The sequence below is a fragment of the Biomphalaria glabrata genome, chromosome 2 (genome assembly GCF_947242115.1).
Source record: "Biomphalaria glabrata chromosome 2, xgBioGlab47.1, whole genome shotgun sequence".
Lineage (NCBI taxonomy): Eukaryota > Metazoa > Mollusca > Gastropoda > Planorbidae > Biomphalaria > Biomphalaria glabrata.
Window position 1 is genome coordinate 31,388,639 of NC_074712.1, and position 14,493 is coordinate 31,403,131.

Consider the following 14,493-nt stretch of genomic DNA (forward strand, 5'->3'; position numbering starts at 1 on the left):
CACCAGCCAAGAAGGTCACTTAGCCTACGTTTAGTTTAAGACAATGCAATCACTCCCAGAAGGCACCTTGGTTTAGCTCGAGATAATACTATCCCCCCGCCCAGAAGCATGCTTAGTTAAGGTTAAGCCAATACAATTCCCCCCCCCCCCCACCTTTCCCGAGAAGGTAACGTTTTAGTTTGAAACAATACAATCCCACCCAGAAGGTAACGTTTTAGTTTGAAACAATACAATCCCACCCAGAAGGTAACGTTTTAGTTTGAAACAATACAATCCCTCCCAGAAGGTACATTGGTTTAGTATGAGGCAAATAGAATTGCTTTCAGAAGGTTACTTGGGTTTAATGTATGTGTCAACTGGATATGGATTATGCTGAGACATGTAATACCAGAGACATGTAATACCAGAGACATGTAATACCAGAGACATAAATGACTCTAAGAGGCGAAGATTCAATTTGTAGATAGAAGAAAAAATGATCAAAAGATCATTACTATTGTTCTAAGAAAGACTCGCACTATGCTACTCGACAGCCCCCTGCACGTTAAAGATGTCAATGCCAACGCTAACGGATGTACGCGCACACCAGAGCAAGCAGATTACAGAAAATGCAAGGCAGTTTGGTTGGCCGCTCACTCCTGAACACCGACACCGAGGCCCCCCCCCCCCACACACACACACAGACACACAAAGCAGAGGGATCATTTCCCAAATTAAATACCGTACAACGATGATGCAAAACTGAGTTCGTTTTTTTTTTTTTACAAGTGTCGTTTCGAACAGTTCCTGTTAGCATTGGCTCGGCTAGTATCTGGGAAGAGTATAGGGGCTTTGACCTTAACACGGGTCAAAGTCATCCGACTCGGATCTCTGGTGTTTTCAACAAGTCTGCCAAGGAGAGCGGGACATTTACGTCATCTACCCATTTTGTTTTCCCCCTCGCTTGGTCCACCTGACACGGTGACCTACTTGTTTTTTTAACGCTGCCTGATCTTGTAATGGATTCTTACCGTGACAACATTTAAAACTAGGTGAGCTCGTCCTCTAAGACCGTAGAACTGAATCAAGCTGGCCAACTATCTGATCATTACACTCTCCAAATAACAAAATGAACACAACTGACAATCTTACCAGGCAAAAGGTAAAAATGAAAAATAAACATAACTTGCACTCATATTTGGACGTACTCTTTAACAAAAAAAACACTAACTCTCAAAACCCGACAAGTCAGACTTAAGTAGATGCAACATTAACTTGATTAAGATATAGAATCATATTATAGACAATATCGTTTTCATTCATCCCTGCAGGCATCAATCCTTTCATTCCCTCTGCACGTACACACACACTGTCAGATCCATTCCGAAGTACAAGCTACACACAGTGACATGACGTAGGTCTCAACAAGTTATGTAGGTCTATTTTTGTTTTCAACACATCGTTGCAGGGTTCCACTATCTACCATTTATCACCTAATGTACTGAGATTTTAGTCAACTGATAATAACATTTGTCTATGGCGGAAAACAATAAGCATATCTGTTGAATTATAGCACGTCCTCTGGTTTCATGCACAGACTTGAGAAAGTGTGCTCTACAAGTAGCTCGGAATAGAAATGACATAAGACATATGCCTACGTGTTGATTCGTAGTCGTGCTAGTCTAAAAATAGAGATGCTTTAAAGGTTTCTATTTATGGCGAAACAAAAAGAGGTGGAAAGGGAGGGGGTGGACTTAGACGTGTTTAAATATTCAATTACAAAGAGAATTATTTCTTGCGCTTGTCAAGATCTCTGGGCAGCATGCTGAACGCAGCGGCGCAGCAGCCGAGAAGTAGCAGACTATCAATCTGGCATTGATCTCTTCATACAAAGACACGTTTCTCCATCGGAAATAGCATCAGCCTACCTTTCAGTCGATACTTTTCCACGTTCGGAAAGTCGATTAGAGAACCCCGCTCTCTGGTTGAAATTAGCATTACGGACTTGGAGAACCCGCACTTTTTTTTTTTACACAAAGCCTTTTGGCTTAGGAAAGTCACCAAGTTCTAAACATATTTGTGTGGCCACGAGTAACGCCTTTCTAATCCTGATTCAATGATTTGCAGACAATCAGAATATTCAAATCTAACATTCATATTTACATTCAGCAAGCTGTGCGAAGTCATGCATGAGACCAACACAAAATCTAGTGAGCTCATTTGCTGGTAAATATGAAAATCTTCGCTTGTCTTCAGAAGAAAACATAGAAATACTTTTATTTATACGGCGAACGGAACTTGGGAGAGATTTTTAAAAATGTATTAATACGTAATGTAGTGTGCTATCAGATAGCCTCGTTTCGGATTATCCGAGTATGATAAGAAAAAAAAAAAAACTAAAGAAAAAGTTCCAAGCCTTTATTAGTAAATATATAGGTACGACTCTAGTTTCTATGGGACATCTGCGTATCGAATGTAAGTCTATCTCTGCAAACAGTATCACATGACTAATGGTTGTATCACTAGATAGCGCCAAATGCAAAAGCTCCATTGAGAACTGTCTTAAACTCCTTCACATGTCTGGAGTCGAATCATTTCTACATTCGTCTAACAGACTAAAATCTTTTATTAAAGTCAGAAGCCAGCATCAAACTACTTAAGTTAAACGGCATTCTTCAGTATACAAATATATTTAGGTAAGAGGAACATAGTGCTAGATAAAAGGAACATATAGTTAGATGAAAGGAGCATATAGTTTAATAAAATGAACATTTAGTTAGATAAGAGGAACATATTGTTAAGTAAAACACTTAGGTATGAGGAAAACATACTTGGGTAAAAGGAACATAAGGTTAGATAATAGGAATATATTTTTAGGTAAGAGGGATATATTTTAGGTAAGAGTAACATGGTTAGATAAGAGGAACATAAGGTTAGATAAGAGGAACATAAGGTTAGATAAGAGAAACATATTGTCAGATAAGAGGAACATATTTTAGGTAAGATGAACATATGGTTAGAAAAGAGGAACATATGGTTAGATAAGAGAAACATATTGGCAGATAAGAGGAACATATTTTAGGTAAGAGGAACATATTGTTAGGTAAGAGGTACATATTGTTAGATAAGAGGAACATATTGTTAGATAAGAGGAACATATTGTTAGGTAAAAATAATACTTAGGTATGAGGAAAACATACTTGAGTAAGAGGAGCATATTGTTAGGTAAGAGGAACATATGATAAAAGGAACATATTGTTAAATAAGAACAAATTGTTAAATAAGAAGAACTTTGATTTAAGTAACATTGGAGGATGATGTTTTTATTGGATGAACGAGTACACCCATTCGAACGATTTATTGCTGATACATTCCAGAGTGTTTCAAGGGCTCATTTCAAGTTGAAATAGTTGGCACATTGACTAGTGTGACCCGGCTAGTAAAGACGTCTTTCTACATCACGAGACTTCAACCAACTGTTCACGAGTTTCAAAGCTAGCGAGTGTTCTGACAAGCTATTCACTAATTAGGTCCGTTACACATACTGAAAAAATAAAATGCTTTAAATGTGTCTTTTTAAGGTCGGCATTAATTATTCCCCTTGTTAACCTTACTAAATGTCTCATTGATTAAATAACCAGCTAAACAAATGGACACATATTGGATTGAATCATGTAATATTATATAGAATTTCTCAAAAAAAATAAATAAAATGAGGGACATGATATAGTACATGGGCATAGCCAGGATTGTTTCGGGGGTGGGAGAATGTTTTTCTCACCCCCCCCCCATACGATATATATATGGTGTTTGTGTGTGCACATAATTAATCATTAATACATATCGACCTTTCATTTTTTTGGAAGTCGTTTATTGTACCGGTACCCTACGAAAGGGTTTTCCTAGAATTAGTGGAAAGACTCTCGACACGCCCCCCGCCCCCTTGCTAGCCAGAGGATCTGAGAGGACACTGTGAGCATATTCTGAGGTATATACAGTCCTTTATCCTGCTAGTAAAAAATTTTAGTTCAAAATCCAAATCTGTTAATCACTGCACTTTATTAATGGAGTCCAGCGACTGGTAGAGATTTGTAACTCCACTTGGCTAGGCTCAGGGAAGTCGCTTTAGATGGAAAAGGGAAGTTCTAACGTCAAAACCATCTGTTGGGGGGGGGGGGGTAAACTAAAAATCTCTGGAGGACATTTTTTTAGAATCCCAACTCACACCCCCTTTGCTACGCCCATGGTATAGTATATACATATATATATATATATATATATATATATATATATATATATATATATATATATATATATATATATTTTACACACTGAAAGTCTTTAAAAAAAGATAAATTCCACATACAAATCTATGACTAGTGAGGCGCGGTGGCTGAGTGGTAAAGCGCTCAACTTCCGAAATGGGGATCCCGGGTTCGAATCCAGGTAAGACTGGGATTTTGAATCTAGGGATCTTTGGAGCGCTTAGGAGTCCGCCCAGCTCTAATGGATACGTGACATTAAATGACATGCTATTAAAAGGAAAGACGATTGGTCCTTATGCTGGCCACATAGAGGCGCGGTGGCTGAGCGGTAAAGCGCTTGGCTTCCGAACCGGGGACCGGGGTTCGAATCCTGGGGAAGACTGGGATTTTTAATTTCGGGATCTTCGGGCGCCTCTGAGTCTACCCAGCTCTAATGGGTACCTGACATTAGTTAGGGAAAAGTAAAGGCGGTTGGTCGTTGTGCTGGCCACATGACACCCTTGTTTACCGTAGGCCACAGAAACAGATGACCTTTACATCATCTGCCCTATAGACCACAAGGTCTGAAAGGGGAAACTTTTACTGGCCACATGACACCCTCGTTAACCGTGGGCCACAGAAACAAATGACATTTACATCATCTGTCCTATAGATCGTGAAGTCTGAAAAGAGTAGGCTACTTTAATTTTTTTTTTTTTACTCTATATAAAAAGACACAGCGAAATAGTTGAATGACTATCTACTTGTCCACATTTTACTTCTATTGTAGAGAATTTGATTAATGCATTCGACTTGGGTCATCAAAGATTTGTAAAACAGTCACAGACTACTACATCTAATAATCACAATGACTTGAGTTCAAAGGTTTGACGAATGGAAGAGAACTGTGGGTCATGGGAAGGAGATTATTCATAGAGAGAACAGGAGGCTGCTCCTATGTCCAGACTCAGACACAAAGACAGGAATAGATCGTCATAGAAGCAACGTCTGTCAGGAGCCTGGACACGATACAGTCAATACGAAGCTAGCAATAGGATTATTTGCTAGTCAAAACTTGACAAAAAAAGAAATCGGGAATGAAGCCACAGCGAGAATTTAGCACATATCGAAAATCAAAATGTCTAGAACCTGATCAAGTTACACAAAAATAGAGCTTGCCAATGTAGTAGGTAAACGTTTAATCACATGAATTGTAACGTAAGTTTCATTGAATTCAGACGAAACCTCTAAAATACTTTTCATTGTAAACATTTTGAAAATGAATAAACGAGTGTTTCACTATGTTTTACCTAACAGCAACAACTATTTGTATAGTATCTAAACAAACGTTATTAGATAACCTAATGTTTTCATAGTTCCTAAATAAATGCTTGTATAGTATAATATATGACTTGAACAAATGTGTTTATATTCCCTAAATTAATGCTTTTATATTACTGATATGTTTTTGCATTGCCTAAACTAATGTTTTAATAATACATAAACAAATGCTTTTATATTAGCTAAACTGATGTTTTTTATAACACCTAACAAACAGTTTTTACATGACCTAACCAGGTAATGACAAGATATTGCTCAACAGACAATAATGTTTACCTGACAATATTTCTTGGGTTCCTACTATCAGAAAGTACACTCGGTAGATCTACTAGAGTCTACTTGGCCAGGTAATGAGAGACTTGAAGTGAGGGGGACACACATTAGTAGATCTGGATGTCACCTGTGCTCCAGAATGGTACCTGTGGGCTACCCGTCACGGTACACGGGTCACGGGGGAGGGTGCAGACAACACACACCTACACACCCATCACCAGGGCCTGGACGTCACTAGGACTACATGCTGTGGGAAGGGGAGGGACCAAATGTCAACGCCAAACCTACGTCACACAAAGCCTTTAGTCACGTAGCCTTGGTGAGAGACTAAATGGGATTCAAGCACGTGTGGTGGGGAGAAAGCAAGGGGGGTTCCGCCCCACTTCTCACTCAGGGCTAAATATTTGTGTATGCAAACAATGCTTGCTGGGTTCCAATGTTTACACACAATGAACTATGCTCTCATCTAGAATCACATCTCATTGGCTTCCTACATATGTACAGTCATCTTCGAGTCCATAGGATATGAGAAATGTGGTCATCTTCGATCACGTAGGAGGAGCTATATATGTACAATGTAGTCTTCCAACCAATAAACCCATAAAACCCACCCACTCTCTAAATCACCCACGTTTCGGAAATGCGTGCGGCCACTGCTTCCGGTAATTAAATCCTCTTAAAAATGTTGAGGTTAATAGCAGACGATTGTTTGATTACAATGCCAGAGTAATACAAACAACGGGTATCCTAACGATACCCCCCCCCCTTTCCCATTGCTTACTGAGTAACACTAGAACTCACTAATTGGTTAGTCCCCGGATTGAAATAATTGGAGGCCCCGGGCATGATTTTTAAGGAGTTTTCTATCCCCTTGTGAATATGCATTGAATTAATATTAAAATGAAAGAAGTATCAGTGTTTAGTACAGTCATACTATACAGTTTAAATAAGCTTGACCAGATATTTGTCCTATATCCAAACAATGGGTTCTAGTAAATCATAGCAAAGTCGAGACCTAAATCCAGCCTCGTGTTCACCAGTAAAAACTGGGCGTTTGTTTACAGGCCAGGTATTTGAGACAGACTTGACTTTGACAGAGACTTCGATTGACTTATTGGAGTCACTCAGTTTGATAGCTTTATAGTCGACACTTATTATAGTTATAAACCTGTCTCTTCTTTCTCAGTGGTCACGTCTAAATTGTCGTAAGACCTGTCTGAATGTATGAGTCAAGTCATCATTTGGGGGGGGGGGGGGGGAGGGGGGGAAGAGTGGTAAAACTCTTTGTTTCCGAACCGAGGGGTCCTGGGTTCGAATCCTGTTGAACACTGGGATATTTTTAAATTTAGGGATCCTTAGAGCGCCTCTGAGTCCACCCAGCTCTAATGGGTACCCCCCACATTAGTTGGGGATTAAGTAAAGGCAGTTGGTCGTTGAGATGGCCACATGACACCTTTACATCATCTGCCTTATAGATCGCAAGTTCTGAAGAAGGAATTTTACTTATGGCCCCAGTGGGGGAGTTCAGGGAATGAGCTTGTGATCTATGGGGCATATCAAGTTAAGACCATCTGTTTCAATGGTTTAGGGGTTTGTCATGGTGCTATTACAACAAACACTTAACTTTCCCAAAGTAATGTCAGGTACATATTAGAGTTGGCTGGACTCAAAGGCGTCCAAAAAATCCCGAATTCAAAAACTCAGTGTTCACACAGAGATTCGAACCCAAGACCTGTCGGTTCAGAACTAAACGCTTTACCACTAGGCCACTATCAAATAATTTGATCCTTTGTATTGGCACGAGTGTTACCACAGATACACCAAAGCATGACATTTTGCTACAAACAATGTTTGTGATAATCAAAGTTATTGTAACGTGCTGATTAAATTCAGCTATCTATGTTGATGAAATGTGCAATGGTTAGTTATCAGGAAAAGGGGGGGGATATTGAAAGCCTTGTTGTCCTTTATATTCTGGTCGTGTTGTATGCGCTCTGGACTGTCGTACGATTGTCTCGATGGTCCCAGGTTCGAACCCTGCCCGCGGCCACCCCCAGTCCTGCTAGGCTGAAATAATATTGCTATTATCTTCAATTCTGAAATATGTAAAACATTTTGCAAATTAAACAAACATTTAACATAATATATATGGACCATGTAGTAGTCTAAAGTTCTCAGTTACAAATACTTGAGATATATTAGTTTATTAGAGTACTATATACGACCTACACACTGAAGATCACAAAGCATTACTCAACGACTAAAAACATTTTTTTTCTTCCTTATTGTGTACTTGTTTATTATCTTACAAGATCCTAACATAAAATATCTGAACACCATTCTCGGATCAAGTTGACATGTGAGGTATTCGTTATTCATTGTCGACACACGAATCAATACAAAAAGTAACCAATTCGTTATTCATTGTCGACACACTAATCAATACAAAAAGTAACCAATTCGTTAGACACTGTCGAAACACGAATCAATTAAAAAAGTAACCAATTCGTTATTCATTGTCGACACACGAATCAATACAAAAGTAACCAATTCGTTATTCATTGTCGACACACGAATCAATACAAAAAGTAACCAATTCGTTTTTCATTGTCGACACACGAATCAATACAAAAAGTAACCAATTCGTTATTCATTGTCGACACACTAATCAATACAAAAAGTAACCAATTCGTTAGACACTGTCGAAACACGAATCAATACAAAAAGTAACCAATTCGTTATTCATTGTCGACACACTAATCAATACAAAAAGTAACCAATTCGTTAGACACTGTCGAAACACGAATCAATTAAAAAAGTAACCAATTCGTTATTCATTGTCGACACACGAATCAATACAAAAGTAACCAATTCGTTATTCATTGTCGACACACGAATCAATACAAAAAGTAACCAATTCGTTTTTCATTGTCGACACACGAATCAATACAAAAAGTAACCAATTCGTTATTCATTGTCGACACACTAATCAATACAAAAAGTAACCAATTCGTTAGACACTGTCGAAACACGAATCAATACAAAAAGTAACCAATTCGTTATTCATTGTCGACACACTAATCAATACAAAAAGTAACCAATTCGTTAGACACTGTCGAAACACGAATCAATTAAAAAAGTAACCAATTCGTTATTCATTGTCGACACACGAATCAATACAAAAGTAACCAATTCGTTATTCATTGTCGACACACGAATCAATACAAAAAGTAACCAATTCGTTTTTCATTGTCGACACACGAATCAATACAAAAAGTAACCAATTCGTTATTCATTGTCGACACACTAATCAATACAAAAAGTAACCAATTCGTTAGACACTGTCGAAACACGAATCAATTAAAAAAGTAACCAATTCGTTATTCATTGTCGACACACGAATCAATACAAAAAGTAACCAATTCGTTATTCATTGTCGACATACGAATCAATACAAAAGTAACCAATTCATTATTCATTGTAGACACACGAATCAATACAAAAAGTAACCAATTCGTTATTCATTGTCGACACACGAATCAATACAAAAAGTAACCAATTCGTTATTCATTGTCGACACACGAATCAATACAAAAAGTAACCAATTCGTTATTCATTCTCGACACACGAATCAATACAAAAAGTAACCAATTCGTTAGACATTGTCGACACACGAATCAATACAAAAAGTAACCAATTCGTTACACATTGTCGACACACGAATCAATTAAAAAGTAACCAATTCGTTATTCATTGTCGACACACGAATCAATACAAAAAGTAACCAATTCGTTAGACACTGTCGACACACGAATCAATTAAAAAAGTAACCAATCCATTATTCATTGTCGACACACGAATCAATACAAAAAGTAACCAATTCGTTATTCATTGTCGACACACGAATCAATCCAAAAAGTAACCAATTCGTTATTCATTGTCGACACATGAATCAATACAAAAAGTAACCAATTCGTTATTCATTGTCAACACACGAATCAATACAAAAAGTAACCAATTCGTTATTCATTGTCGACATACGAATCAATACAAAAAGTAACCAATTCATTATTCATTGTCAACACACGAATCAATACAAAAAGTAACCAATTCGTTATTCATTGTCGACACACGAATCAATACAAAAAGTAACCAATTCGTTATTCATTGTCGACAAACGAATCAATACAAAAAGTTACCAATTCGTTATTCATTGTCGACAAACGAATCAATACAAAAAGTTACCAATTCGTTATTCATTGTCGACAAACGAATCAATACAAAAAGTAACGAATTCGTTATTCATTGTCGACACACGAATCAATAAAAAAAGTAACCAATTCGTTAGACACTGTCGACACACGAATCAATTAAAAAAGTAACCAATCCGTTATTCATTGTCGACACACGAATCAATACAAAAAGTAACCAATTCGTTAGACATTGTCGACACTTGAATCAATACAAAAAGTTACCAATTCGTTAGACATTGTCGACACACGAATCAATTAAAAAGTAACCAATTCGTTATTCATTGTCGACACACGAATCAATCCAAAAAGTAACCAATTCGTTAATCAATTCGTCGTTATGAATTCATTTTGTTCTATATAGAAAAAAAATTAAACTAAGGGGAGTTAAACCTTCAATAATTCGTTAGCTGAAGTTTTAAACTAACAATATAATATAAAAACTTCTATTTTTATAAGTACTTGAATAGCTCAGTGGCAAACACGTCGGTCTACCTTCGTACCAACGTTCCTTTTTTTTTTTTAATTCGTTTTAAGAAAGCAGCACGTAAACCTTCTGCCATATCTCTACCCCCCCCCCCCGCCGCCAACTGTTCCACCAAAGTGATTGGACCATAGTGCACTGAGCATGCTATAAGCATCAAAGTTGCGCTAAGCAAACAAAAGACAATTTCCAATCGTATGAATTTATTATAGTTGTGTCTAGATCTATTAACAAGCAGAATATACAAACCCTTAAAAAAAATAAAGCTTGTATAAGGGAAAGAACTCCGGACTAAGAACTATGTCTCAAGTTATGTAGAAGTCATTTTCCTATTCGATATGAAACAAAATATTTTATTACCAATAATTAATTGACTAATTGGTAATTTTTTAATTGATTCATGCTTTGTTGGGTACAATAAATAATTGTTTAAAGTTTCAACTTGATCCGAGAATGGGTGCGGGAGAAATAACGTTTTCAATTAAAGGGAAGATACCCTACATCAGTGATGCCCAACGTTATACGGCCTGCGGGCCATTTTAATTTTCGACACTCGTGTCGCGGGCCACATCAACAAAAGATACACAAATATGAAATAGAGAATAGTTGCGATAGACCTTGCAGTCTATAGGGCAAATGATGTTAAGGTCATCTATTTGTTTCTTTGACCCATGGTTAACCAGGGTTTCATGTAGCCAGCACACGACCAACTGCCTTTACTTTCCCCAACTAATGTACGGCACCCATTAGAATAGGGTGGACTCAGAGGCGCAAAAAGATCCCGAAATTAAAATAAAATTCTTCGCCAGGATTCTTACTGGGAACTCGGTTCGGAAGCCAAGCGCCTTACCGCTCAGCCACCGCGCCTCGAAATAAAGAATAAACCATTTTAAATTGTTTTATTACAATTCCTGTGGCTCCATTAGGCTTACGTACACCCATAAGCTAATTACGTAACAAGGATTTCAGGTGTCTTATAACTAAAAAAGATTTTCTACTAAATTAAGTGCTTGTAAACATTGTGATCCTACCCAGCAATTGTTTTCGGAAGTGTGCAAGGTTTCTGTAGACAACAAGGCGTAGGAATCTATTGTCTGTATTGCTCGAAATTTCTCAAGCAGGGAAGTCCAGCTTAGTAAGTTACAGTTGGTGTCACTCTTCAGCGGCAATAGTAATAATTTCAAAATCTGCTGCTCTGTCCTTTAGTTTTAAATGGAGATTTTCACCAACATCGTCCACTCATTTTGCAGTTGTCATGCCACAAGGGCTGACAGCTTCACCTTTTTTTTTTTAGGTCGATTTTATTCTATCACTGGTAGCAAGAATTTTGTATGCTTCATTTCTCTTCTTTAAATTTGAGCAACTTTGTAGCCTCCATGACAGCCGACTCACTTTCTTGACTTCTTGGTAAATATTTTAGTCAATCGCTGCTTCTAGGCGTAACTTAGCAAACTTTTCTTAGCGGCTATAACCAACAATGCCACCATATTTTTGTAATGGTTTGTTTTAGAAAGACTATAGATTAGAATGAATCCATCAAAGAAAAATTCTTAACATTGAGAAAATAAATTTTTCAACCTTTTCTTTTTTATTTCTACATTTTGTGCCGATGTTTAGGCGGGCCTGTCGGAACCACGTCGCGGGCCGGATCTGGCCCGCGGGCCGTAGTTTGGGCATCACTGCCCTACATAGTTAGCCGTATAAGTGAATTCTGAAGGATTAAATTCCCTTGTCGGTATCAAACAAAATAATTAATTATCAGTAATTGATTGACTAATTGGTTTATTTTTTGTTTTTATTGATTCATGTCTTGTCTATACCATTGAATAATTGTGCAAAATTTAAACTTGATCCTAGAATGGGTGTGGGAGAAATAACGTGAACAAACTTTTTACATAGAGTTAGTTGATATCAGCTTTGCAAAATTTAATTGCATGGTTAATTAAAAATAACTAATGCAATTTTATTCAATATAAGCAATTTTTTTAAAGCATTTTTTTATATTTTACTTGTAACAACAATATTCACTACTACAAGTCTCGACAGACATATCTAGACATTTTACAACAGAAGCATTAGGAAAGCAAAAGTAAAGTTCCCCTTTCAGACTATGTCATCTATAGGGTAGATCAGTGATTCCCAAAGTGGTCTATATAGACCCCCTAGGGTCTACGAAGACTTCCAAGGGGTCTACGAAAGTGAAAAAATAAATTGTGGATCTATGAGATGTCCATGGGGGTCTACGATTAAAGATTTAATTTAAGCAGGTCATGACTTTAATGTTCACATTCAATTAAGGTAATTATTTCCTACACTAATATATGATTTGTATTTTAGTTAATCTTTTCAATATTTATCCTGCTTATCAAATGAAAAATTGTTGTATTTAATTTCAATACTTATTTAAATAGCTTAATCTTGTCTACATGTAGGAAACTAAATGTTTAACCAAAAGAAATGTAGATTGTACAACGTTGATTATCTTCAGTTGGGCTTCATTCCTTCCTTGTCAAACAAGCGCTTGTTTAAGAGCCTAGTTTAGGACAATATGAAACCAATTACGTTGGAGGATCATTCGAGACGATGCCACCCTGATAAAAAGATAAAGGTTAAATAAAACTTCGAACATTCAAAGATAAAGTTCAGAATAGACGCACAAAATCTCACTTCGACATCATAAAGAGAAGATGATGGTTTGTGAGCGTCTTACAAGATTTGTTTACTTATAGCCAAAGTCGGAAAACGCTCTAGATAAAACATTAGATTTTACTGGCTGTTGAAGTCGTTTTTAAAACTTTTTTTTTACACAAACCTACATCTGATATTATTAAACGAATTTCTTTAAGCAACAATACAGTTCATGGGCACATCGGTGGGATGAGGCATAACATTAAAAGCTTCTTATGTAATTATTTGCATACGACATATACAGTTTGGGATCAGCAGCTCGCAGGCTCTGACAGGGTGTGCAGCAAACTGCCTAAAGGTTGCGCCGGCTCCTTATTTTCCTCAGGGTTGACTAACAAAACCTTTCTCATGTTCGGATATAGCTGCAAGACAGAAGAGGTTTGAAATCAATTCTCCTTCTGCTAGGTGGGTTGTAAGCCAAGGCTAATGAGTCCTTCATGACCAAAACTTACAGGTTTAGGCGCCAGTTACTCGCCTTCGCCCCCTCTCCTGTTAGTGAAAACAGTTTCTCTGACCCAATATTTGAGCCAGACTTGAAAGAAATACACGAGAAACTGCTCTTGGCGAAAACTTTTACAATGATAATTAAGGCAAATTAATTAATATTTAATTTTTGAAGGACTACTCAAGGAACATCAAATCAAATATAATATCCGTAGCAATCGGCAAAAAAAAAAAAATATATTTTCAGTGTGTTTAGTGATTCCAGTAATACATATTGTTATTATAATTGCTTAAATTTGAATTGTATCAATATAAAAAGATCTCTATAACTTAAAATACTTTTTCACTCTTCGACTCACTACAGTTAGAAATGTGTTTAAAAAATGGAGCTGAATTCGCAAAATGCAAAATAAGTTAAGCAAGGGGTCTACCGAAAACCAAAAAAACATGGCAAGGATTCTACAAGAGTTTGGGAACCACTGGGATAGATGATGTAAAGGCCATCTGTTTCTGTGGCCCACGGTTAACGAGGGTGTCATGTGGCTAGCATAACGACCAACCGCATTATCTTTCCCCGACTAATGTCAGGTACCCATTAGACTTAGAGGTGCCCTAAAGATCCCGAAATTTAAAAGCCCAGTCTTCACCAGGATTCGAACCCGGGACCCTCCGGTTCGGAAACCAAGCGCTTTACCACTCAGCCAACGCGTCTCTCAACAGAAGCATTATTTTGATATATATTTTTCCCCCGATCTCTAAATGGAGAATATACTGGTTGACATTTTAACAA

The 14,493-nt window shown here is 37.3% G+C and overlaps 1 protein-coding gene across 6 annotated transcripts in view; it reads right to left on the bottom strand.

Annotated features, from left to right (window-relative positions):
- The window catches only part of LOC106052916 (E3 ubiquitin-protein ligase MARCHF8-like), a 58,977-nt gene that overhangs the window by 21,174 nt on the left and 23,310 nt on the right, over positions 1 to 14,493 (bottom strand). The window contains exon 1 of one of the 6 annotated variants that reach the window (XM_056020060.1): positions 5,841 to 6,514. The exons of the other annotated variants lie outside the window; for them this stretch is intronic. The gene's annotated coding sequence lies outside the window, so the exon portion shown is untranslated. Of the gene's footprint in view, positions 1 to 5,840; positions 6,515 to 14,493 lie in introns of those variants that run through there. 6 annotated transcript variants of the gene reach the window in all.